The sequence below is a fragment of the Heterocephalus glaber genome, unplaced genomic scaffold, assembly GCF_053883595.1.
Source record: "Heterocephalus glaber isolate CG9 unplaced genomic scaffold, H.glaber_assembly_v1.0 deba00001553, whole genome shotgun sequence".
In the NCBI taxonomy this organism is placed as follows: Eukaryota; Metazoa; Chordata; class Mammalia; order Rodentia; family Bathyergidae; genus Heterocephalus; species Heterocephalus glaber.
In genome coordinates, this window is record NW_028258344.1 from 15,300,751 (window position 1) to 15,327,411 (window position 26,661).

At 35.6% G+C, this 26,661-nt stretch overlaps 1 pseudogene; it reads right to left on the minus strand.

Moving 5' to 3' along the window:
* The window catches only part of LOC147824146 (jupiter microtubule associated homolog 1 pseudogene), a 53,679-nt pseudogene that overhangs the window by 25,727 nt on the left and 1,291 nt on the right, over positions 1 to 26,661 (minus strand).

The following is a 26,661-nucleotide window of genomic DNA, read 5'->3' on the forward strand; positions in this document are numbered from 1 at the left end:
GAGCTTGAGGTTCTGCATTAGTTTATTTAACTGAGTTCTCTCTGTTTTCCTAATATGGGCATTCACTGCTATTAATTTCCCTCATAGAAATGCTTTCATTGTGTCCCATAGATTCCTGTATGTTGTACTGTGATTATCATTTACTTGTAGAACCTGTCTAATTTCTTCTTTAATTTCCTCTGTGATCCATTGGTTGTCCAGGAGGGTGTTATTCAATTTCCAGGTGTTTGTGGGAGTTTTGCAGTTTCTTATGTTATTGACCTCCAATTTTATTGCACTATGGTCTGATAATATACAGGGGATAACTTCAATTCTTTTACATATACTTAGACATGTCCTAAATCAGCATGTGGTGTATTTTGGAGAATGACCCACGTGCACCTCAAAAGAATGTGTATTCTGATTCTGTGGGGTGGAACACTCTGTAAAGCTCTGTTAAGTCCATTTGTTCAATAGCTTGGCTCAGTTCTAGAATTTCATTAATCTTTTGTCTGGATGATCTGTCTATTTGTGATAGTGTAGTATTGAGATCCTCCACTACAATTGTATTAGTGCTTATTTGGTTTTTCATGTCCATTAATATTTGTTTTGTATAGTTGGGGGCACTCATATTTGGTGTATATATATTTAGGATTGTCATCTCTTCCTCTTGGATTGTTACCTTTACAAGGATGTAGTGACCATCTTTGTCTCTCTTTATTAGTTTTCGTTTGAAATCTACTTTGTCTGAAAATAAGATTGCCACACCTGCTTTTTTTGCTATGCCTGCTTTTTTTGGTTCCTGTCACATGGAGACTGTTTTCCATCCTTTTACTTTCAGTCTATGAATTTCCTTTTGAGTTAAGTGTGTTTCTTGTGTACAGCATATTGCTGGATTTTGCTTCTTAATCCATTCTGTCAGTCTGTTTCTTTTGATTGGTGAACTGAGGCCATTAATATTGGTAGTTATAATTGATATATATTGACTCATCCTTGTCATGATGTTTTACTGTTGTTGGTTCTTTTATTTCATATTTTTACCCCCTTTCCCTTTAGTGTCTTACCTTGCCTGGTGGCTTCCCTCTGTTGGGTCTCATGGAGTTGTGACCTTCATTGTCTTTTTCTAGGATATTGCTTAGAATTGTTTGGAGGGCTGGTTTGGCGTTCATGAAATTTCTCAGGTGTTCTTTGTCGTGGAAATATCTAATTCCCCCATCAATTTTGAAAGATAATTTTGCAGGATACAACAGTCTAGATTGGAAGTTATTTTCTTTGAGGGCTTGAAATACTTCATTCCAGGCTGTCCTTGATTTGAGGGTTTGTGTTGAGAAGTCTGCTGTGATTCTGATGGGCTTTCCTTTGTAGGTGATTTGTTTCTTTTCTCTAACTGCCTGTAGGATTTTGTTCTTCTGTTGGGTTTTTGGGATCTTGACTATTATATGTCTAGGTGTAGATTTTTTTTGATCATAGCTAGTTGGAGTTCTATATGCCTCACTTATCTGTATGTCCAATTCTCCACCTCTGTCTGGGAAGTTTTCTATTATTACTTCTGTGAACAGTTTTTTTTTAATGTCAGTTGTACTTTCTCCTGTTTTTTCATGGACTCCTATCAGTCTTATGTTGTTCTTCTTTGCATCATCTAGCAGCTGCTGGATTGATTTCTTGTGGTCCCTTACTATTTTTAAGAAATCTCTGTTTCCATGGTCCTTCACTGCAATCCTGCCTTCTATATCTGATATTCTATCTTCAGATTCCCTTAATATGTTCTGTATGCTTTCAAAGGAGTTTTTAATTTCTTGAATATCTGTTTGAATCTGTTTCATGGATTCCATTCCGTTCTTATGTTGGGCGATCATGGTTTCCATTTCTTTCTTATGCTGGGCATTCATGGGTTCTAGCATATTTCTGAGCTTACCAATTTTTAAAATCTGTTTCTGTTCTAGAGCCTGTAATTGTGTATTTCACTCTGCTCACCATCTCTGTAGTTATCTGGGAGATTATTTCTGTTTTGAATTTTTCTAGAGCTTCATTCATCTGTTCTGTTACTTCCTGTGCTATTAGTTCAGGGTGTCCAAGTGGTTGATTATCAGACTTTTCCACCTCGTTTCCCCCAGAATTTGCCTTCTGTGGGGTGGAAGTCACCTTACTTAAATGTCTTCTCATTTGTGTTTTTGTTACTGTCCTTGGTTTAGTTTCTGGATTAATACTTTGAAGTTGCTTATTGTAAGTATCTTTGTTGATGTATTTAGAACACTTATTGAATGATTGCTTCTCAGAGGTGTCTTCCAGATATAGCTAGCCTTTAGGTTTTGAGTCTCTAATGGTGCTGAAGCTGTCTCATTTTCATTGTACCAGGAAGGACAACTGATTAGATCAATCACAATACCTTAGCCCAAGTGATGCAATTAGCAACACAATAGCATCGAGCATCTCTTCAAAAATGACAATTTGTGGTAGTTATTAATCTATCACCTTTAACTGTGTGAATTAAATCAAAATTGAGATCAAGCCATCATATGTTTATAGTGAATAAACTCTTCAATATGACAACTTTACCCTTCAGAATGGGGAGTTAGAAGGAGTTGGGGAGGGAGGGATAGGTAGAAGAATAGGGGAAGGTTAGCAGTGAGACCAGAGGACACAGTCTCCTCATCTTATTCTTAGTCCTTTTCTAACTCTCAGTATCTTGTCTTCTTGCCTTCCACTTTTCATCTATCTAATGGTATAAACATAAGAGCAGACTGTATAAGTGCATTAGAGAATAAGTATTAACCAGTGCTATAAATTAAATATGGTGTTTTAACAGGATATTAAGGGTAATTCTTAAAAAAACTGGGCTCAGAATGAGGAAACAAAACTGATAACAAACATATTAACAAACACCAACAATCACAAGTCTCCCTCAATCTCTAAATACATTGCTGCCCACCTGCATACATCCTCTTGAGTACACAAATATTTTCTCAAACTCCCTCTTACACTAGCCCTTTATACCAGCTATAAATCACTTCAACAGAGTCCTATTTTCTTTTAACCTATTAAAATATCTCTTATCTTACTCTCTTCCCATTGACATATCTCCTTCCTTTACTCTTCCTCTCTACTTCCCCATACCTCACACATCCCAGTATGATAGTCTGTAAGGGTTATTGGCAAAAGGGTGAAATTATCATAGCAAATTTTAATGTTTATGATTGATATATGCTTGATTCAGTTGAAATTTTTATAACCAGTAAATATTCTCTCCTTATAACACAGTGATGAGGTACAACCTAACTAAAATGAAAAGCTTATAGGGGTGAACAAGACAAGTAAAGCCACAGACACATCACTAAAAACAAAATCTAACTAAAGAGACCCTCATATCAAAAACTATCTTCATTCTATTTAACCTCAATCCTCAGCACCAAATACCCTCATATCTATATCTATCTATGTTTATATATGAACATGAAAAAAATAAGGCAACAGAAGCACCCCCCGCCCCCCTGTAACTCCTAACTCTCCCAAAACAGATCCAAGGAACAAAGGGACACCAACTGAGAGGAAAGCAAACACCAGGTAGCAGAACTGTGTGAAATGATTAAAGAAAAGCTTAAAAAACTGGCTTATTCAAAGAGAACATGACCCAAAAGATTATGAAGCTAACATACAAACTAACCAAAATACATATGGGAAAAAAAACCGGAAGAGTTGACCAACATTGTTCAAAACATGACTGACAAATACACCAATGATATGGATTCCACTACAAGGTGCCAGACAGAAATTATGGAGATAAAAAAATTATATGGAATTCATAAAGTGCAGAAATGACCAATGTGAAGACAGGGTTTCTGAAATCAAGGACAAAATGATGATGAATTATTCACAGAAGCCTTAAAAATGATAAAAGAACAAGAAAAATTCATTCAAAAGCTACTAGATGACATTAAGACTAACAAAGCTAATTGGAGTTAGAGGAAAATGAAAAGACAGCACAAATGGAGTAAAATCTGTTTACATAAATAATAGTAGAAAACATTCCAAATATAAAGAAAAATGTCAACTTATCAGTAAACAAGGCTTATAGATCACTAATTAACTAAATTGAAAAAAGAAGTTCTCCATGACACTTCATAGTTAAAATCCCAGATGCCCAGCAACAACAGAACAATACAGAATCTTAAAAGATGTCAGAGAAAATTAAAAAAAAATCACATAGAAAGGTAAAGGCATCAGGATTAGAGCAGACTTCTCATCACAGACTTTAAAGGGCAGGAGAGCTTAGCCTGAAGTGTTTCAAAACCTAAAAGCAAACAACTTCCATAGCAGACTAATATATCCGGGAAGACTATCAAAATTGATGGTAAAATAAGGTCATTCCAAGACAAAGAACATCTTAAGAGATACATGAACAAAAAATGAGCATTCCAAAAAATACTCAATATTCTAGACATAGACAACAAAGCCAACAAAGCAAAAAAAAAAAAATCAGATGGAATGAATACATGAAGCAAGGCAGGTAGTAAGCTAAGGAAAAGTAAAGGGGTTATGAACATAACAAGAATGCAATGGTAGATATAAATCAATACCTTTTAGAATAATTCTCAGTATAAATGGCCTCAACTCAATAAAAAGACACAGATTGGCAAGTTGGATCAAAACCAGAATTTAATATTGTGTTGCAGTCAAAAAACTCATCTAATAAAAGAAAAAAATCCATAGACTGAAAGTGAAAGTTGAAAAAAAGTATTCCACGCACCAGGAACCCAAACATAAGCAGAGGTATAGCAATTTTATTCTCAGACAAAGAAAATTTCAACGTAGAACTGATCAGAAGAGGCAAAAATGTTTATGACATATTACAGTAACAATTCAACAGGAAGAGATAATAATTGTAAATATATATGCACTGAATATTTATGTGCCTTACTTTATAAAACAAACATTGATAGACATAAAAGATTAAATAAACACCAACACAAGTGCATTGGGTGGCCTCAATACCCAGCTTTAACCAAGAGACTGATCAAATAAACAAAAAAATCAATGAAGACAAATCAGAGCTGAGCCACATTTTCCAACAAATGGACTTAATAAATATCTACTGAGTGTTCTACCCTACTACAAAAGAGCATACACTCTTCTCAGCAGCACATGGAACTTTCTCTAAAACAGACCACATACTAGTTCACAAAGCCTGCTTAAATTAATATAAAAGAAACAAAATCAACCCATTTAAGCTGTCAGATTATTATGCACTGAAACTAGAAATCAATCACAAAAGAAACCACAGAAGATTTATAAACACCTGGAACCTCAATAACACACTCCTGAACCCTCAATGGGTCATGGAAGAAACCAAGGAAGTAGTAAAATAATTCCTGGAACCAAATGAGAATGCCAGTACAACACACCAGAACCTATGGGACACAGTAAAAGCAGTCCTAAGAGAGAAATTCATTTCAGTCAATGCTCCCATTAGAAAAATAGAGGGAGCTCAAATAATCTACTGATGAACCTCAAGATAATAAAAAACCAAAAAAACAATTCAAACCCAAATTAATTTAAGGAGGGAAATAATAAAAGTCCAAGCAGAAATTAATGAAATTAAAACCAAGGAATCAAATAGCTGATTCTTTGAAACAATAAACAAAATAGGCAAACCCTTAGCTAAACTTACCAAAAGAAGGAGATAAAAGGCTCACAGCAATGCAGTTCTAAATGAAAAAGGCAAAATCACAATGAATACTGCCAAAATCCAGAAAATCATTAGCAACTACTATGAAAAATTGTACTCCTATAAATCCATTACAGTATTGGTGTACAGAAGTGCTATTGGTTTTTATACTGTGATTTTTCTATCCTGCTACATTGTTGGATGTGGTTATTAATTCTAGAATTTTTGAGAATCTGGAAGAAATATATGGATTCCTAGAGGCAAATGAGTTACCAAAACTGAATGAAGAAGGGCCAGGGATTTAGCTCAGTGGTTCTGCCGCCTGGCTCGCATGCGCAAGGACCTGAGTTTGATCTCCAGTACCAAAAAAAAAAAAAAAAAAAATTGAATGAAGAACACAAAAAATACTGAATAATCCAAAAACAACCAAAGAAATTGAGGCAGTAATAAAAAAAACCCTACCAACAAAAGCCCAGGACCTGGTGGTTTCACTGCTGCTGAATTCCACAAGATCTGCATGAAGAATAAAAAATCATCACGGTACCCCTCAAACTCTTTAATGAAATTGAAAGGGAAAGAGTGCTTCCAAACTCATTTCTGGAAGCCAGCATCACTTTGATTCCAAAAACAGACAATGACTCAACTAAAACAAAACTGTGGGTCAATTTTTCTTAATGAATGTACACACACAAATTCTCAGTAAGATATTGGTAAGTATAATGGAATAAATCATCAAAAGGATCATACATCATGCTGAAGTAGATTTTATCCTGGGCATGCAAGGATAGTTTAACATACACAAATCGAATAAGTGTAATATATCATATAATCAGAAGCAAGGACAAACATCACATGTTCATATTAATAGATGCATAAAGAGCTTTTGACAAAATCCAACACCCATTCATGACAAATCTTCTGAAGAAAATAAGTATAGAGGAACTTTGCCTCAACCTGATAAAAGCCACTATGGCAAACGTACTGCCAACATCAGATTAAATGGGAAGAAGTTGGAAGTGTTCCTTTTAAAATCAGGAACAAGATAAGGATGTTCACTATCACCACTCCTGTTCAGTATAGTACTTGAAACATTAGCCAGAGCCATCAGGCAAGAAGAAGAAAAAAGGGATGTGCATAGGATAGGCAGAAATCAAATAATCACTATTTGCAGATGACATAATTCTTTATATTAAAGACCAAAAACAATTCCACTGAAAGCCTCTAAAATTAATAATCACATTCAGAAAAATAACAGGATACAAAACCAATATATAAAAATCAATAGTGTTTTTATACATCAATAATGAACACACTGAGAGAGAAATTAGGAGAACAGTATCATTCTCAAAAGCATCAAAAATTACTTAGGAATTAACCTAATAAAGGCACTGAAACCAATAATACTCTGAATAAAGTACTGTATATGAAAAAGTATTCTATAATGAAATCAGTAGTAGAGGACATTAGAAAACAGAAAAACTTTTGTTGTTCCTAGACAGGCAGAACCAATATTGTCAAAATTTCCATACTTCAAAAACTAATATACAGATTAGATTCAACCCCAGTGAAAATACCAATAGCATTCTGCACAGAACTAGAAAAAATTCTAAAATTCATATGGAACCAGAAGAGACCCAGAATAATAAAAGCAACCCTGTATAATAAGAGAAAAGCAAGAGGTACCACAATCCCAGATTTCATATTATATTACAAAGCTACATTGATAAAAACAGCATGGTACTGGCACAAAATCAGACACATGGATCAGTGGAACAGAATAAAGGAAGGACAAAACCCAGACACATTCAGCCACCTGATCTTTGACAATGGGGTAAAAAACATGATGGAGGAAAGATAGCCTCTTCAGCAAATGGCGCTGGGAAAACTGGCTATCCACATGGAGATGATAGCAGGTAGACCCACATCTTTCACCATGTACTAAACTAAAATCAAAGTATACCAACTATCTAAATATTAAAACAGAAAATGTGCAGAAGATAAGGTAGATAAAACTCTAGAAGACATAGGAATAGGCAAGGACTTTCTAAACAGAACAGCAACTGCACAAGAAATGAATTAAGAATCCACAAATGGGATTATGTCAAATTAAAAAGTTTCTGCACAACAAGTGAAACCACCAACAGAGTGAATAGACAACCTATAGAATGAGAAAAAGTTTTTACAACTTGGACACAGGACTAATATCTAGAATATATAAAGAATGCAAAAAAAAATTAGAACCCCTCCAAAATAAAAGACCCAGTGAAAAAATGAGCAACTAAAATGAATACACACCTTGCAGAAGAAGAAAAACAAATGCCCTGTAAATACATGTTAAACTATTGAACACCTGCTGGCCATTAGAGAAATGAAAATTAAAACAACACTGAGATTTCATCTTACTTCAGAAAGAATGGCTACCATCAAGAAATCAAATACTAGCAAGGCTACGGTGAAAAAGGACTCCCTCCCCCAGATTGTTTGTGAGAATACAAAACTAGCACAACCATTATGTAAATCAGTATGAACAGTCCTAAAACACTAAAAATAGAAATTCCATTTTATCTAGCTATTCCTCCTCTAGGTATCTTTCCAAAGACATCAATTATATTAAAGGGATACATGTATATTAATATTTATAGCAGCACAATTCATAATAGCTAGCTTTCAGAAGCAGCCTATATGTACATCAACAGAAGAATGGATAAAAAAATGTGATATTTATACACAATGGACTACTCTTCTGCTATAAACAAGGATGAATTGGAATGACTTTCAGAAAAATGAATGAACCTTGAAAACATAATGCTAAGTGAAATAAATTAGACACACAAGCTTAAATACTGTATAGTTTCTCTCATATGAGAGAAAGAAGTATAGATGAAGAGCAAAGTAAGGAAAGAAAAGATAGTATTTATATACAATGGAGCACTACTCTGTCATAAATAAATTTGATTCATTTGTAGGAAAATGAACACACCTTGAGAAAAGAAGTTTAAGTGAAATAAATTAGACACACAAACCTAAATATTGCAAAGTTTCACTTATATGAGAAATTCAAGGAATAAATAAACTAAAGTGCAAAATAAAAGTTAACAAGAAGAGCCTGGGATTTAGCTCAGTGGTGCTGCTGCCTCGCAAGCCCAAGGTCCCAAGTTTGATTCCCTGAAACATAAAAAAAAAAAAAAAAAAAGGTAACAGGAAAGAGGGAGATGAAATTCTGGCAAAGGGAAGGAGATCAAGAGATGCAGGGAGGGGGATAGAAGGGGATGGGGAAAGGCATAAAAAAAGAATTAAGGTATGTACATGTACCAGCGCCCATAATAAATGTAATCATTATGTACTGTAAACATGTACTACTAAAAATACATACCCAAAATTGTTGAGATTTGAGATTTATATTGCCTAGACACAAGTCCTTTCTTAGGTTTATGGTTTGCAAAGGTTTTTTCCTTATTTGTGGCTTATCTTTTCATCATCTTAATAGTATTTTTGTAGAGAAATGTTGATGTTCAATTAATTAATTTGTTCATTTATGGATCTTGCCTTTAATGTTATATGAAAGATATATTTGCCCAATCCAGTGACAGTCAAACTGTGGCTTTTTAATTATTTTTGTAAAATCTGTGGGCTAAACATTTTTAATTGAAATTTTTATTGAGAGAATTAGAGATTAATGTGGAATTGTAGTAAATAATACAGAGACATCCTGGTACACATTTCCCAGTTTTCCCCCAATAGTAACATTTTGCAAAATTCTATTCTAAGCTCTTTGTGGTTGTGCATGCCTGTATTCCTAGCACTCCTGGAGACTGAGGCAAAAGGATCACATATTCCAAGCTCAGCCTGGGACATTTAGTGGCTTAGTGAAAACCTGTCTGAAAACAAGAAAAATAAAAAAGGGCTGGGGATGTAGCTTAATGAAAAGGCCCTGGGTTTATTCTCTATTACTGTGAAAAACCAAAAACCAAAAACCCTACCAAAAACAACCCCCCGCCAATTCTATGTAAAATACTTTGAGACCATCTAATAACCTTATTCAAATTTCCAGACATACTTGTACTCATTTTGGGTAAGAATGACTTTTACATTTTTAAGTGGTTGAAAATCATCAGAAGAATAATATTTCTTAATCTATGAGTTGTATATGAAATTCACCTCTTAGTGTCCATATGTAAAATTTTATTGGAGTACAGCTGCATTCATTTGTTTATATATTGTTTATGGCTACTTTAATGCTATAATATCAAATGGAGTTGTTGTGACAGAGATCATATATGGTGATCTCATTGCTTCTCACTACTGTTCAGTGACTATAAATTGCAATAATACAGTTATAACATTTTGCTTACCATGTATCATTGTATGATGACATTTCATTAACTTTTTAATTAGCACCTGATTCATATCATGTCAAAACAATAAAAGTAGCCTTTGAATTTCATACTTTTAAGGCACAGTGGAATTTAGACCATTTTTAGATCATTTTGTTAACAAATTAGATTGTAAAGGATTGTGTTTATTAAACAGTTACACTATAAGTATGCTGAAAAAATGTAACATATATTGATATTACCAGATTATTCTTCAAAATATTCCAAGCCCTTAGGAAAGTAGCTGTTAGAAAAATTTGGAAATTCAACATAGAATATCTTATCACAGCAAAATTTCAAAAATTACTTAAAGCAAGTTCTGAATGGCTGATTTGTTGTTATCCAAGAAATGATTACTGACAATAAATTCAGTCAGTCATATTTGATTGTTATAGCTGAAGAAATATGTCCAAAGAAAGCACATTTATTTAAGATTATTATTTTTTTAGTGACTCAAACAACAGCAGTGTTCAAAAACATGGAAAATTATTTCAAGTGGTTTTCTGTGGCTTTTGGTATCAGCATACCATAGAAGTACCTACCTGCAAACCCATGTTTATCATGGCACCATTCACAACAGACAAGTATGCACACACTGGTGTATTATTCTGCCATAAGAAGGATGAAATCATGTTATTTGTAAGAAAATAAATGGAACTGGAGATCATGTTAAGTGAAATAAGTCAGACTCAGAAAAAGAAGTATCACACATATTCTCTCCTATATTGATCCTAGTGGTAAAAAAGATGAAGTAGACTAGAGTAGAAGAGAATCTATTAGAAAGAAAAGGAGATCTTGGAGAGAGAGAAGAGTGTAAAGGAGGGCAATGGGGGAGAATATGATAAAAGTATGTTATATACATGTATGAACATCTCATGATGAATCCAGTATTTTGCAAAATTAATATACACTAATAAGAACTTACCAATGGTATAGATATAGAAATACCAACATGAATAGTTTTGTACTATTTTCTCCTAGACAACTACCTAGCATTAATACACCATTGTACATTTAGACTGGTGACAAAGAAATAAAAACAAAACACAACCCCTCCCTCCCAACTACAGTGAGACTCCATCTCATCCTAGTGGGAATGACTATAATAAAAAAAGAAAAAAGTGCTGAAGAGGATATGGAGAAAAAGGAACTCTTATGCACTGATGGTGGGAATGTATGTTAGTACAGCCGCTATGGAAAACAATATGGGAGTTTCTAAAAAGAGCTAGAAATAGAGAAACTATGTGATCCAGCTATCCCACTCCTGTGTATGTGTCTATAGAAGACAAAAACAGTATGCCAACGAGATATTTCTTAGTCACAAAGAAAAATGAAATCCTGTCATTTACAAGAAAATGAATAGAACATCATGTAAGAAATAGAAAGGCAAATATTGAGTGTTTCCTATCATATTTAGAAACTAAAAAAAAGAAAGAGCGGAGGAAAAGAGATGGTGGAGTAAAAAGCCAGCACCAAATCACAGCCTCTCCAGGATCTGGAATTGAGACACCTGGAAAACAACAACTTAGCAAAGGAAAGAAAAGAGCCATGAGAATCAAGAAAGAGAAGACAGGAAAGCCAGAAATCACAGAGAAATGAGGAAACTGAAAACAATGCAGAGAAAAGAATGAAGTGGTCTAGAATGCTATTTCCAGCTCCAGGGGAGGGGGTATTTTCTCTCTAAACACAAGGGAAGCCTGGAAAGGGTCCTTAGCCTCAGGGATAAACAATGGAAACTGGATCTGACAGCTGCTAGATGACCTCCCTCACAAAATTATAGGAATAAAGGAAAAAGTAGAAGATGACTTAAAAGTTCTAAAAATATTTATTCACAAAAATCACAGCAGAAAAATTTTCAAATCTAGGGAAAGAATTCAATACAAGAAGCATATAGGATTCCAAATAGCCACAACCAGACAAGAACCTCTTATGGACACATTATAATCAAAATTCTAGAAATTAAACACAAATACAGAATACTAAAATCTGTATGATAACAACAACAGCAATTAAAAAAATGGAATGAGCCCAAATAACCTAATGGTGCATTTCAAGGTCCTGGAAAAACAAGAACAATCCAAATCTGACACCAGTAAGAGGAAAGAAATGACAAAAATCAAATTAGAAATTAATGAAACAGATTAAAAAATATAAAAACATTAATGGATTGAAGAGTTGATTCTTCAAAGGGATAAATAAGATTGATAAACCTGTAGCCAAAATTAACAAAACAAGGAAAGAGAAATGCAATTAGAAATAAAAAAGCAAAGTCACAACAGACATTACCAAAATCCAGAGGATTATAAAAAACTTGGCTTGAAAGGACAAAAACCATATGATTATCTCCATAGACGCAGAAAAAGCATTTGACAAAATCCAGCATGCATTTATGATAAAATCCCTACAAAAAATTGGAAGAGATGGTCTCTACCTCAAACTGATAGAAGCCATCTATGAAAAACCAACAGCCAATATCATACTAAATGGTCAAAAACTGAAATCCTTCACACTCAAATCAGGAACAAGACAAGGATGCCCACTATCACCACTCTTGTTCTATAGTTCTGGAAACATTAGCCACAGCAATTAGACAAGAGAAAGAAATAAAAGCAATAAAGATAGGTAATGAAGAAGTCAAATTGTCATTATTTGCAGATGACATGATACTCTCTATAGAAGACCCCAAGAACTCCACCAAAAGTCTTCTAGACTTAATAGCCAAATTTAGTCAAGTAGCTGGTTTTAAGGTCAACATAAAAAAATCAATAGCTTTCCTCTACACAAATGACAGACTCACTGAGAGAGAAATAGGGCAGATAATTCCTTTCACAATAGCATCCAAAAAACTGAAATACCTAGGAATCATCCTAATGAAAGATATCAAAGACCTCTTCTCTGAAAACTATGGCACTCTGAAAAGAGAGATTGAAGATGATATCAGAAAATGGACAGACATCCTCTGCTCCTGGGTAGGAAGGATTAATATAGTGAAAATGGCCATTCTTCCAAAACTGCTATATAGATTTAATGCAATTCCAATTGAGATCCCAGCAGCATACTTCATAGACCTTGAGAAAACAATCCAAAAATTCATTTGGAGCAAGAAGAGACCCAGAATAGCACAAGCAATTCTAGGTAACAGAGACATGGGAGGGGGTATCACAGCCCCCAACCTGCAACTCTACTACAAAGCTACTGTGATAAAAACAGCATGGTACTGGCAAAGAAACAGACTTGAGGACCAGTGGAACAGATTAGAAGATGCAGAAACAACGCCAGACACACTCAGCCATCTCATCTTCGATAAAGGAGCCAAACACCCTCACTGGAAGAAAGATAGCCTCTTTAATAAATGGTGCTGGAAACATTGGGCTTGAACTCGCCAAAGATTAAAACTAGACCTGTATCTCTCACCATGCACTAAACTAAAATCAAAATGGATTAAAGATCTAAATATTAAAATAGAAACTCTGAACCAGTTGGAACAGAGGTTAGGTAGAACCCTTGAAGACATCGGTGTAGGAAAAGATTTTATGAACAAAACCTCAGTTGCCCATGAACTAGCACAAATAATAAACAAGTGGGATCTCTTCTTATTAAAAGCCTTCTGCACAGCAAGAGAAACTACCAGCAGTGTGAAGAGACATCCCACAATGTCGGAAAAAATCTTCACCTGCTCTTCCTCAGACAAAGGTCTACTATCTCAAATCTATAAAGAACTGAAAAAGATCAGACCTCCCAAATTTAAAGACCCAATCTAGAAATGGGCATCTGAAATGAACAGACATTTCTCAGACAAAGAAGTAGAAATAGCGAATAAATATATGAAAAAATGTTCAACATCACTGGTCATTTGAGAGATGCAAATGAAAACAATGCTGAGATTCCACTTCACTCCAGAAAGAATGGTTGCTATCATGAAATCAACCAATAACAAATGCTGGCGGGGCTGTGGGGAAAGAGGAACCCTGCTCCACTGCTGGTGGGAGTGTAGACTGGTGCAACCACTGTGGAAATCAGTATGGAGATACCTCAAAGAACTAGGACTGGAAGTCGCATTTGACCCTGCTATTCCACTGCTGGGGATCTTCCCCAAAGAATTAAAAGAATCATACCACAGTGATATATGTGTGCCCATGTTCATAAGCAGCACAGTTTGTAATAGCTAAAACTTGGAAACAGCCCAAATGCCCATCAACTGGAGACTGGATAAAGAAAATGTGGTTTTTTAAATAAAATGGAGTACTACTCAGCCATAAAAAATGAGAAATTAGAGACATTTATAGCTAAGTGGATGCACATTGAGGTGATACTCTTAAGTGAAATAAATAGGACACACATGTGTAAATACCGAATAGTTTCTCTGTTGTGAGAAACTGAAAGTGTAAATAAGGACTAAATGTATAACAGGTAATGTGAAATAGGAAGAAAAGGGGCAAAGGGGAAGGAAGTGGGAGGGCTAGGGGAAAGAATAGAAGGGAATGGGATTAATATGAGAAAATGGAAAAATAGGAACAAAATCTTTGTAAATAGGCATGACTGGAGGCGTTGAAGGGAGGGCTGGGCAAGGGTGAAAAACAAGAACCAAGAGAGACTATGTAAAGGTGCAAATTTCCAATGATGAATGTCATTATATTGTATACCTAAAATGTACCAATGATTAGAATGAATAATCGATAATGCAAAATAGGAAGAAAAGGTCCAAAGGGGTAGGGGTAGTGGGAGGGGCAGGGGAAAGGAAAGAAGGGAAAGGAAAAAATGATGAGAAATGGAAAAAATGGAAATAAAGTCTTTGTAAATAGGGAAGGGTGGAGGGCGTGAAGGGAGGGCTAGGAATGGGGAAAAAATAAGAACCAAGATGCATTATATAAAGGTACAATTCCCATTGAGAAATGTAATTGTGTTGTATACCTACAATGTACCAATAAAAGAATTTAATACAAAAAAACCCCAAAACTTGGCTTGGGCCAAGAATACATTTTTCCAGTTCAAGTTCTCATTGATTCCAACTCCAGTGGGTCCCACCTACTGAAGATACATTTATCCATGAATTCATCAATAGATGAATCCTCTAATGAATAGAGTGCTCTTATCAAATTATCCTTCAAAAGGCTCACCTCTGAATATGTGAGATATTTTAGATCTAAACCAGAACATTCTACCCCTGGCTTGCAGAAGGCTCATGTTGATCTCATTATGCAAAATGCATTTAGTCCATCTCTAAGAGTCACCAGTTTTAACAGTTCCAGCATTGCTGGAAAGCCCATGTCCAAAGTGTCCTCTGAAACTCAAGGCAAACTCTTAGCTATGAGCCCTTGTAAAAATAAAAAAGAAAGATAAATTCTTCCAACATACAATAGCACAGGTTAAACATTCCCATTCCAAAAGGGAGTAACAGGGGACATAGAAAGGAACCAGATTAAAGCAAGACTAAAACCCAGAAGGCCAATCATTAAATCTTTTAGCTTCATGCCCACCATCTGGGGCAGGTTATGGTGAGATGTGAACTCCAGAGGACTCAGGCAGCTCCACCCCTATGGCCTTGCTGTTGGCCTCTCTCTTGAGTTTGCTCTGCTTGCTGCCTGCAGCTTTCCTCTGCAGACTTTTCACATTTCTGGCATCTCCAACTTCCTAGAGCCTCCACTGCACCTTTGACTTTACTACCACATCTTCAAGTATCACTTTCTCAGGGGCTCCTGTCAAGGAATGGGACCCCGTCCATACTTTTTGTCTGACTTCCCGGAGCTTCTTCTGAAATCTTGCTGGAAGCCAGCACAACCCCATAGCTCTTGCACTCTGCATATCTAAAATACCAGCATCATGTGGATGATGCCAGTGTCTGCTGCCAGCTAAAAAAATAGCCTGGCCTCCTTGGACCGTAGCTGCAGTGGCTTCTGTTGTCTGGATGGATGAGTACAGTGAAATGAATCTTATGGAACCAATTCTCTAAGTGAGCCTTCTTAAGCAGGGGGCCCAGGGGCTTCTTCTCAAATGAAAGATTTCTACTTTTGCACCTTTGAGCTTGTCCTGGTGAAAATCACTTTCCAAAAGGCCTACCTGTAATATATGAGGTTTCTGGGGACATTTTAGGTCTATACAATAACAGTGGGATATTGAAGTCTCCAACTCTTATTTTGAGTTGTCTATTTCTCACTTAAATTTTTTATTGGTATATTTTAGATATACATAATGATAACAATCTTCAAAGGGACTATGTACCTGTATGTGATATATTTTGCTTCTTTTTTTCCCATTCCCCTTCCCTCCTCTCATCCCCACCTCCCCTCCTTATTTATGAAAGCTTTGTTTCCCTTTTTTCTTTCTATTCTTTTTCTCTTGTCTTTTCTTTCCTTACCTCTCCTCTCTCCTTCATTTCTCTTCTCCTTTGAACATTTTCTTCCCATTTCCCAAAGTCTATTATATATTTTGGTCCTTATTTACACTTTTGGTTTCTCATACCAGAGAAATAATGTAGTATTTAAACATGTGTGTTTGATTTATTTCACTTAAGAGTATGGTCTCAAGGTGCATCCATTTAGCTAGAAATGTCTAAGGCTTAGTCTTCTTTATGGCACAGTACTACTTCATTGTTTGATGGGAAAACAATACTCCATGTGTCAGGAACCCAGAACAAAGCAGGGGTAGCTAATCTATTTGCAGGCAAAGTGGATTTCAAGCCAAGACTGATTAAGAGAGACAAAGAGGGTGGGCCAGGGATTTAGCTCAGTGGTACCACCGCCTGCCTTGAAAGTGCAAGGTCCCGAGTTTGATACTTGGTACCAAAAAAAAAAAGGGGGCCGGTTATTTAGCTCAGTGGTTCCGCTGCCTGCCTTGCAAATGCAAGGACCCAAGTTCGATCCCCAGTATGAAAAAAAAAAAGAAAAGAGAGACAAAGAGAGTCACTACATCCTTGTAAAGGGAACAATCCAAGAGAAAGAGATAACAATCATAAATATATATGCACCAAATACAAGCACACCCAACTATATAAAAAATATTAACAGTGATGAAAAATCAAATAAGCACTAGTACAAACTCATTGAGAGAGAAATTAGGGAAACAACATCTTTCTCAATAGCATCCAAAAAAATGAAATACCTAGGAGTCAATCTAATGAAAGAAATAAAACATCTTTACTTTGAAAACTATTGTACTTTGAAAAAGGATATTGAAGAGAATAACAGAAAATGGAAAGACATCCCTGTTCTTGGGTAGGAAGAACTAATGTAGTAAAAATGGCCATACTTCCAGAATTGTTATACAGATTTAGTGCAATCCTGATCAAAATGCCAATAGCATATCTCAGAATTAGAGAAAACAATCCTAAAATTCATTTGGAACAAGATGAGACCTAGAATAACAAAAGCAATTCTGATCAACAAAGGCAATGCAGAGGGTATTACAATCTCTGACTTGAAATTATACCACAAAGCTACTGTGATAAAAACAGCAGAGGAGGAGCCTTCCGGGTCAACCTGCCATAGTTCCCAGTGCATAGTGGGAGGCTTCCAGGCCACCCAACCACCACTCCCAGCACAGAGGAGGCTTCTGGGTTGATGTGCTATAGCTCCCAGCACAGAAGAGGAGGCTTCCAGGTCAATGTGCCACAGCTCCCAGTGCAGAGTGGGAGGCTTCCAGGCCAACCTACTACCCCTCCCAGCACAGAGGAGGCTTCAGGGTCAGCATGATGCAGCTCCCAGCACAGAGGAGGAGGCTTCCAGGTCAACATGCCACAGCTCCTGGTGTGGAGTGGGAGGCTTCTGAGCCAACCTATCACCACTCCCAGCACAGAGGAGGCTGTCAGGTTGGTGTGCTGCAGCTCCTGGTGCAGAGTGGAAGGGTTCTGGGCCAACCAACTACCATTCTAAGCACAGATGAGATGAGCCATGGGGTGCCAGCAGCACACCACCCATGCTGAAATGAGAAGACATGTAAACAAGCCTCAGAACCAGACTTCCAGATCACCTACAGCAACCCCAAAGGGGAACAGGATGGAACACTCTGATACTCAACCACATGAACTCCCTGAACTAGCAAGAAAAGAGGATCTGGAAAAAAATGAAATCAAAAATAATTTCTCACATAACAGCAGAGATTGTGTCCATAGTGAAAGACCTGATTAATAAATCTAGAGAGGGCAAAGATAAAAAAATAGAGGAGCTGAGGAACATGATGGAATCCCAACATAGGAAACAAATGGAATCCATAAAGCAGAAGCAAACAGATTTCCAGGAGATTAAAAACTCCACTGAAAGTCTATGAAGCAGAATGAGCCAATGTGAAGACAGAATTTCAGATATAGAAGATAAGATTGCAATTAGTGACCGGGAAAAGAAAAATTTCTTTAAAATTGTAAGGGACCACAAGAAATCAATATGGCAGCTGCTACATGATGCAAAGAAGAATAACTTAAGACAGATTGGAGTCAATGAAGAAACAGGAGAGAGTCCAGATGACACAGAACTGATGGCAGAAAACTTCCCAAGCAGGGGAAAAGAACTTGACATACAGATAAGTGAAGCATATAGGACTCCAACTAGCCTTGATCAAAAAAAATCCATACATAGGCGTACATTTGTTAAGATTCCAGAAACCCAACAGAAGAGAAAAGTTCTGCAAACAGTTAGAGAAAAGAAACAAATCACATACAAAGGAAAGCCCATCAGAATCAGAGCAGACTTCTCAATGCAAACCATCAAGGCAAGAAGAGCTTGGAGTGACATATTCCAAGCCCTAAAAGAAAACAGCCTCCAACCCAGATTGATGTACCCTGCAAAACTATCTTTCAAAATTGATGGAGAAATAAGACACTTTCATGACAAAGAGCACCTCAGGAACTTCAAGAATACCAAACTAGCACTCCAAAAATTTTTTGACAAAATCCTAGGAAAAGACAATGAGGATCACAACCCCAGGAAGCCCAGCAGAATGAATCCACCAGGCACAACAAGAAATTAAAAGCAAAGAGGGAGAATCCAACAAAAAGAAAAAGTCACGACAAGGATAAGTCAATGTGTATCACTTATAATCATCAATATTGATGGTCTCAACTTACCAATCAAAAGAAATAGACTGGCAGAATGGTCAAGAAGCAAGATCCAACAATATGCTACATACAAGAAACACATTTAATTCAAAAAGAAACTCATAGACTAAAAGGTAAAGGGTGGAAAACAATACTCCATGTGACAGGAGCTCAAAAAAAGCAGGAGTAGCTATCCTCTTTGCAAATCAAACCAACACTGATTAAGAGAGACAAAGGACACTACATCCTTGCAAAGGGAACAATCCAAGAGGAAGAGGTGACAATCAGAAACATATATGCACCAAACACTAGTTTGCCCAACTATATAAAACAAATACTAACAGACATGAAAAATCACATAAGGACTAAAGCAACAGTAGTGGGGGACCTCAGTACCCCACTGTCACAAATAGATAGATCAACTAGACAAAAAATAAGCAATGAAATACCAGAACACAATCAAACTCTGGAACAAATGAACTTAACAGATGTTTACAGACTGTTCCACCCCACAAAATCAGAATACACATTCTTTTCAGCTGCACTTGGGTCATTCTCCAAAATAGACCACATACTCACTCAGAACACATTTAGGTAAGTGCCAAGGAAGTGAAGTTATCCCCTGAATATTATCAGACCATAGTGCGATGAAATTGGAGATCCATAGCAAAAGAAACCCCCAAAATTTCATAAACACATGGAAATCGAGCAACACACTTCTGAATAACCAATGGGTCATAAAGGAAATGAAAGAAGAAATCAGACAGTTCCTTCAATTAAATGACAATGGCACTATAACATATCACAATCTATGGGGCACAATGAAAGCAGTCTTATGAGGGAAATTCATAGCGGTGAATACTCATATTAGGAAAACAGAAGGAGCCCAATTAAACAACCTGATGCTGAACCTCAACCTTCTAGAAAAAGAAAAGCAGGACAACCCCAAAGCTCATACAAGGGAGGAAATTATAAAGATCAGAGGAGAAATCAATTCAATGGAGACTAAGAGAACGATACAAAAAATCAATGAAGCCAAGAGTTGGTTCTTCCAAAGAATCAACAAAATTGACAAACCTTTAGCCAACCTTATCAGAAAAAGGAAAGAAAAGGCCCAAATCCATGCAATTAGGAATGAAAAGGGTGAAATTACAACAGACTCAGCAGAAATCCAGAGGATCATCAATCCCTACTTCAAGAACCTATATGCCAATAACATGGAAAACACAAAAGAAATGGACAGATTCCTAGATACATATGAATTACCAAAGTTGAACAAAGAAGACCTAAATATTCTAAACAACCCAATATCAATCAATGAAATTGAAAACAGAATTATAAACTTAGCAACTAAGAAAAACCTGGGTCCTGATGGCTTCACTGCTGAATTTGACAAGTCATTTAAAGAGGAACTACTGCCACTACTCTTTGTACTCTTCAGTGAAATTGAAAGGGAAGGAATAATCCTGAATTCATTCCTGGAAGCAAGCATCACCTTGATCCCCAAAGCAGAGAAAGACCCAACTGAAAAAGAGAACTACAGGCCAGTCTCACTAATTAACATAGATGCAAAAAGCCTTAATAAGATACTAGCAAATAGAATGCAGAAGATCATACACTCTGACCAAGTGAGATTTATTCCAGGGATGCAGGTATGGTTCAATATATGCAAATCAATAAATGTAATATACAATATCAATAGAGCCAAGGACGAAAACCATATGATCATCTCAATAGATGCAGAAGAAGCATTTGAGAAAATCCAACATGCATTTAGGATAAAAACCCTCCAAAAATTGGAATAAACGGTCTCTACCTCAATCTGATAAAAGCCATCTATGAAAAACCAATAGCCAATATCATACTAAATGGTCAAAAACTGAAATCCTTCACACTAAAATTAGGAAGAAGACAAGGATGGCTACCATCACCACTCCTGTTCAATATAGTTTTGGCAACATTAGCCTCAGCAATTAAAGAAGAGAAAGAAATAAAAGAATAAAGATAGAAAATAAAAAAGTCAAATTGTCATTATTTGCAGATGACATGATATTCTATAGGGAAGACCCCAAGAACGCCACCAAAAGTCTTCTAGACTTAATAACCAAATTCAGTAGAGTAGCTGGATACAAGGTCAACACACAAAAATTAATAGCTTTCTTCTACACAAACAATAGACTCACTGAGAGAGAAATAGGGCAAATAATTCCTTTCACAATAGCATCCAAAAAACTAAAATACCTAGGAATCAACCTAACAAAAGAAATCAAAGATCTCTTCTCTGAAAACTATAGCACTCTGAAAAGTGAGACTGAAGATGATATCAGAAAATGGGAAGACATCCCTTCCTCCTGGATTGGAAGGATCAACATAGTGAAAATGGCCATACTTCCAAAACTGCTATATAGATTCAATGCAATCCCAATTGAAATCTCACCAGCATCCTTCATGGACCTTGAGAAAACAATCTCAAAATTCATTTGGAACAAGAAGAGACCTAGGATAGCAAAAGCAATTCTAGGCAACAGAGACATGGCAGAGGGTATTAGAACCCCCAACTTGAAACTATACTACAAAGCTACTGTGATAAAAACACAATGGTACTGGCAAAGAAACAGATCTGAGGACAAGTAGAACAGATTAGAAGATGCAGAATCAACTCCAGACGCACTCAGCCACCTCATCTTCGACAAAGGAGTCAACCACCCTCACTGGAGGAAAGATAGCCTCTTTAATAAATGGTGCTGGAAATATTGGGCTTCAACTTGCCAAAGATTAAAACTAGACCTGTATCTCTCACCATGCACTAAACTAAAATCTAAATGGATGAAAGATCTAAATATTAAAACAGAAGCACTAAACTGGCTGGAAGAAAGTTTTGGAAGAACTCTTAAAGACATTGGTGTAGGAAAAGATTTTATGAACAAAACCTCAGTTGCCCATGAACTAGCACAAACAATCAACACGTGGGATCTCATCTTACTAAAAAGCTTCTGCACAGAAAGAGAAACCACCAACAGTGGGAAGAGACAACCCACAATGTGGGAAAATATCTTCACCTGCTCTTCCTCAGACAAAGGTCTAATATCTCAAATCTATAAAGAACTTAAAAAAATCAGAACTCCCAAATTGAAAGATTCAATCCAAAAATGGGCATCTGAAATGAAGACATTTCTCAGACAAAGAAGTAGAAATAGCAAATAAACATATGAAAAAATGTTCTACATCACTGGTCATTAGTGAGATGCAAATGAAAACAATGCTGAGATTCCACCTCTCCCCAGAATGAATGGCTTCTATCAAGAAATCAACCAATAATGAATGTTTGAGTGGCTGTGGGGAAAGAGGAACACTGCTCCACTGCTGGTGGGAGTGTAGACTGGTGCAGCCACTGTGGAAATCAGTATGGAGATACCTCAAAGAACTAGGACTGGAAGTCCCATTTGACCCAGCTATTCCTCTGCTGGGTATCTTCCCCAATGAATTAAAAGTATCATACCATAGTAATATATGTGCACCCATGTTCATAGCAGCACAATTTGTAATAGCTAAAACTTGGAAACACCCCAAATGCCCATGAATTGGAGACTGGATAAAGAAAATGTGTTTTTTTAAATAGAGTGGAGTACTACTCAGACATAAAAACTGAGAAAGTAAAGATACTTATAGCTAAATGGATGCACATTGAGGCGATACTCTTAAGTGAAATAAATAGGACACACATGTGTAAATACTGAAGTTTCTCTAGTGTGAGAGACTTAACGTGTAAATAAGGAGTAAAAGGTATTATAGATAACGTGAAATAGGAAGAAAAGGGGCAAAGAGGATATGGAAGTGGGAGCGGTAGAGGAAAAGGAAGGGAATGGAATTAATATGAGAAATTAAAAAAAGAAAACAAAGTCTTTGTAAATAGGGAGGGATGGAGGGGTTGAAGGGAGGGCAGGGTAAGGGGGAAAAATAAGAACCAAGAGTGATTATGTAAAGGTGCAAATTTCCAATGATGAATGTCATTATATTGTATACGTAAAATGTATCAATGAAATAAAATTTAAAAAACCCACAATTCAAAATTAAGACACTTTGAAACAAAAGCCAAAGCAAATTGAAAGAGTTCTCTACCAGACAAAATGGCCCCAATCATCTTACATTCTAAAATGGCTCCCGTTCCTAAAATGGTTCCCGCCTATGGACCATAATCTTCTTCTTAAAGAAAATTAAATTAAATGCTACCTGTATTTCTATAGGTCTTTTGTTAATAGAGTTATAAAAAGATGATTTTGACAAAATTTTTCCGTTTTGTTTTGTTTTTATTGCAGGACAAACTTTGGGAAGTCCTTAGTCCATTTTCATTGCTGTCACTCTGCAATCAATTTTGATGTTAGAAAACATTATTTTGAACTCCATTTGAGCAAAGTATTATCCTTCCTGCAAATGAGTCCATTACTATTATCACATTATAAAATATTCAGTCAGATATCATTAAACATTGAATTTATTAAAAACTTTTGGAAATTTGTTTTCTCTTTTTGATACAAGAATCTATATAATTCAAATTTTTGTCATGCTCTACAATGTCTAAAATCTTACTCTCTGGCCCTTTATAGAAAATATTTACTGAATTCTGACTTAATTCAAGGTTTTTCTTCTATTTTTATAGACTTTTTTTTACTTCTAGTTCTTATGTTTAGATCAATGATCCATTTGGAGTTAATTTTTTATGTAGATCTCAAGATATGAATCCAAATTCATATTTTTCCTCTCTGCATATGCAATTGTTGCTTCATTGTTTAAAAGGATATCTTTCCCTACTATCGTTTTTGTGTGTTTGTCCAGAAGTTATCTATATATGTGTGAGTTTATTTCTGGTACTCTATTCTTTTCAGTTGGTCTCTAAGTCTCAATACTATGTAGCTTTGATTACTATAGCTTTATAATTCTTGAAATCACATAGTGTAAGTCCTTCAAATTTTTTTTATCTCTTTAGCATTTTTTGGCTATTTTAAACCTTGTTCACTTGTCACTTTCCCTTAAAAAGGATTGCTGAGATTTTCCTTGGGATTGTGTTCAAGCTATAGATCATTTTGGAGGAATATCATCTTAACGCTATTAGGTTTTTGGACCCATGAACAAGATATATTTCTTCATTTATTTAGATCTTTTTTGATGTCCTCAGAAATATGTCATTTTTAATTACAGGGCCCTGGACCTTAAGGACTAAACATACTACAAAGCTAAACAGGAGCATATGATCTCTGATTCTTGGGCCAGGCTGCCAAGTTTTAAATTTCAGCTTTACTAGTTACCACTGTGCAATCTTGGAGAACTTATTGACTCTATGCTTCAGTTTACCATCTATAAAATGGTATCCATTTAGAATGGCAGGCTTAGGCTAATGCCTACCATAGATTAAGAAGTATGTAAAAATCAGCTTTTGTATACTGTGATATGAAATGGATGTACACATAATTTGACTAATACTATTTTATTTATTTATTTTTGGTCCTGGGGATCAAACTCTGGACCTTGCACTTGTGAGGCAGGTGGAGGAACCACTGAGCTAAATTCCTGGCTTGAATAATACCATTAATACTGACACTTCATAAAAATTTCTTATTTCATATGGGTAAATAAAATTTAAAGACATGGAAAGTGGTGATAACTGTAAAACATTTTAATAATAAGCACAATCTTTAAATCTGTAATGATGAAAAATGACATAGTAAAGTCCTTTGAGCCCTGTGGATAAAAAGTTTTATAATAATAGTTTACATTTGTAAAGTGCTTTTAGCCTTTAACCACTTTCTCATCTATTATTTAAGCACACGGGATCACTGTGGCTGGCTTTAAAAGTTTTCTAGTCATGGAAGAGAAACTCTAGGTCACTAGCCAAATAATATGATTTAAGGTATTTCTCATTTTGATGTTGAAATAAGTGCAAAAATCCTTAAAACAAATGAATGCCTTGTATATAATCATGAACTAGTAGAATATGTGATTTGGAGTATATGTAGAATAGTGGCTATGGTACAGGAATGGTACAGCCAGACTGACTGGGTTCAATATCTGCCTTGCCATTCTCTGGATATATAATTCTGGGCAAGTTACTTAATATTTCCATGCTTTGGTTTTCTTATCTGTAGAAAAGGGCTAAACCATACTGCCAATCTTTATAGGGTTGTATGATGATTGAATCAATCAATATATATAAGACATATTTATATCTCATGTATTTTTTCTTGTTATAAAAGTGATTTTATTTATTGTGGAAAATATAAATATGTCTCAAAAAAGGAAGAATATTTATAATCTTGTCTCCTGAGTTAACATATATATATATAATATAATATATAGATATAATCCTTTGTTTTATATATCTCTAGACTTTTTTCATTATTATAATATGGGTTTTTAAATAAAAATTATGAAATCAAACTACACATACTGCTTTTGTATTTGTTATTTCACGTGTAAACTTCTGGAAAAAAATAAATTTTTTTTCTAGTAAAGTATTAACTCCATGGGTTGTTAATTATATGCTACAGTCAAGTTTTATTAACTTTCTATGCCTCAATTTCCTCATCTGTAAAATAGGAGGATCACTTAATTGAATAAATGGTATAATGTATGTGAAGGTCTTAGTGGGTACTGGAATATTATCACTGTTATCAGATAAAAATTGGGAAATTACTTGGAAATACAGGGTACAGCGAAGATGGGTAGTAGGAGGTATCCACAGACAACAAGCCAAGGAATCATGAACATACTTCTTTTTGGTAAAAATAGTTTTATACCTTGAGTTTGTGTACAGTTTCCAAACCTAATATGTGCAATTATCTACCAAAGCATGCTGGAATAGAAGCTAAATATGTTGACTAATCAAACAGTGAGTTTTTATATTTCTTTTATATTTCAATTTGAGCAACTGGAGAATCAGAGAGCATAGATATCCCTTTAAACATGTTTGGTGAAGGAAAAGCATGGAAGCTAGGTCCCTTGGCACATGCTCAGTGTGGGCTTGGGAACATGGTGGGAAAGCCTGTGTTAAGCAGTCATAATAGTGAGGGGAGGCTGGGTGTTGAGGGGAAGAAGAAAGGAAGAATGTGAATGGAACCAATTTTGCTCAAAATTTCAGTAGATTCAGATGCCTTGGTTCCTCTGTAGGGGTAGATTCGAGGGTAGCTTCTAGCAGCTCTTTGCAAGAACACTTCTGTACACTCAGATCTCAGATAAGATATTTGGGTGGAGGAGAGGTTTTGTGATAGGAGGGCAGCAGTTAATGGCTATCCATTCTAGGAACAACTTGTTTTTAAAAATCTAAAGAATTTCTAAGAGAATAATAATGACCAAAATTTACCAAGTACTTTATTTGTATAGAGTGTCAAACTAACTCATTTGAATATTGTTAACAAATACTAACTTTAATCTTCACTTCAATCCTATGAGATAATGGTTATTATTCTTATTTTCAGAAAAAGAAACTGAAGCACATATAAGCTAGCCAACTTTCCCAAAGACACAATATGATTTTTACTTGTTGTAATATAATTAACACTTAAAGTCAGACTGTCTACTGCCATATAACTAATTCCTACCATTATTTGTTGAATGAATGAGTGAGTGAG